Source organism: Chrysochloris asiatica, unplaced genomic scaffold (assembly GCF_000296735.1).
Source record: "Chrysochloris asiatica unplaced genomic scaffold, ChrAsi1.0 scaffold00304, whole genome shotgun sequence".
NCBI classification, from domain to species: Eukaryota; Metazoa; Chordata; class Mammalia; order Afrosoricida; family Chrysochloridae; genus Chrysochloris; species Chrysochloris asiatica.
The window spans coordinates 211,950-213,539 of record NW_006408822.1 but is presented as its reverse complement, the minus strand read 5'-3'; the positions used below and the strand labels follow the sequence as shown (position 1 = coordinate 213,539).

At 41.9% G+C, this 1,590-nt stretch overlaps 1 pseudogene; it reads left to right on the top strand.

Annotated features, from left to right (window-relative positions):
• The first annotated feature begins 425 nt into the window (after positions 1-425).
• Positions 426-1,327, top strand: LOC102836046 (annotated as a pseudogene).
• Positions 1,328-1,590: the final 263 nt, after the last annotated feature.

Here is a 1,590-nt window from a genome sequence, read left to right as displayed (position 1 = left end):
ATGTGCCCTTTGTAGATGTAAATTATTATATACGCCTGAGTGGTTTTTTGTTTGTTTGTTTTTTAAAAAGCTAAAGTGGATAGAAAGAAATACTGTTAACTGATGGTACATGGAGGGAATTATAATCATTGTAATGAAACAAGGTGTATGATTTGTTGAATGTAAAACTGATGATATGCCCTGTAAGCTTTCACTCAATCCAAAATAAAAACCTTAAATAAAAAAATTTAAAAAAATCTCTATGGAGCGAGGAAGTTTGTGTTCTCTATGTGGCTGAGAAGTTTTTCACCCACTAGGACCTGGGCAGGGTGGGGTGGGTTGGGTTGGGGACAGGTGTCCCTCTATAAAATATAGCGCAAGCTCTAGGCTGCGTCCAGCTGTAACCCAGGAATGGTATCAGAAATAAATAAGAATGACCAACCACTTTAACTCACTGCACCTGTCGCACTGAAGTGGCAAGAACTGTGAGAAGAAAGTGGAAAGTAAGGCAGACACTAATTTAGGGAGGAATCCAGACAGTGAAGACTCTGGAGACTCTAAGGATATCTGCCTCACACTTATGGAAGAAGTATTACTCCTGGGGCTAAAGAATAAAGAGAGTTACACATCTTTCTGGAATGACTGCATATCATCTGGCCTGAGAGGAGGCATTCTTGTAGAACTGGCCATGTGAGGTCCAATCTCTTCGGAACCTCCAATCCTACGTAAGAAGAGACTACTAGATAGAAAGGTACTGGTAAAGTCAGACAGCCCAACAGGTGATGTCTTACTAGATGAAACACTCAAGCACATTAAAGCAACTGAATCCACAGAAACTGTCCAGACATGGATAGGGCTACTCACTGATTTTTATATATGTCATCCCATTGCCTTCTTGCCTGCCTGGTTTTTGCTGAGACATGAAGAGTTTAATCTTATTGGTTCTCCTTTGTAAGCTCTGAACCCTTTCAAACTACAGTACCAGCTGAGGAATGTACGAGAATGAATTGCAAAGAACTAGTAGAGAAGGGTATTCTAACCTCTGAGAAGCAGAATTTCCTTCTATTTGACATGACCACTCATCCAGTAACTAATACCACAGAGAAACAGCGACTAGTGAAAACCCTGCAAGATAGTGTACTAGAGCGGTGGGTAAATGACCCTCAGCGAATGGACAAGCGAACACTGGCACTCCTGGTGCTAGCCTACTCCTCTGACAGATGACGAGTATGATGTGGCAATGAATCAAGCCAAAGATCTGGTAGAACTGGACCCTGAAGGGGAAGGAACAAAACACAGTGCCACAGAGATGATCTGGACCGTGCTGGCAGCCTTCAATAAATCCTAATGCCAAAATAGGTTTCTCCTATTCTCCTGTTGGCTGATGACTGTCAAAGACCCCTCTGAGTTTGGTGTGATGAGATGTTTTTACATCACAGTTTTTCCTTTTCTTGAATCAGACTTTGTGATTTGAGGCAGTGGCAACATCAGGGCTTTTCCATAGACTGTGACAATCCTAAGTAGACCTTATTTTACCCTCTACTTCCACTCCAGAGGGAAATAAACCAGCTGAATACACACACCCAATAAACATTTCCTCTCATCTTGGTT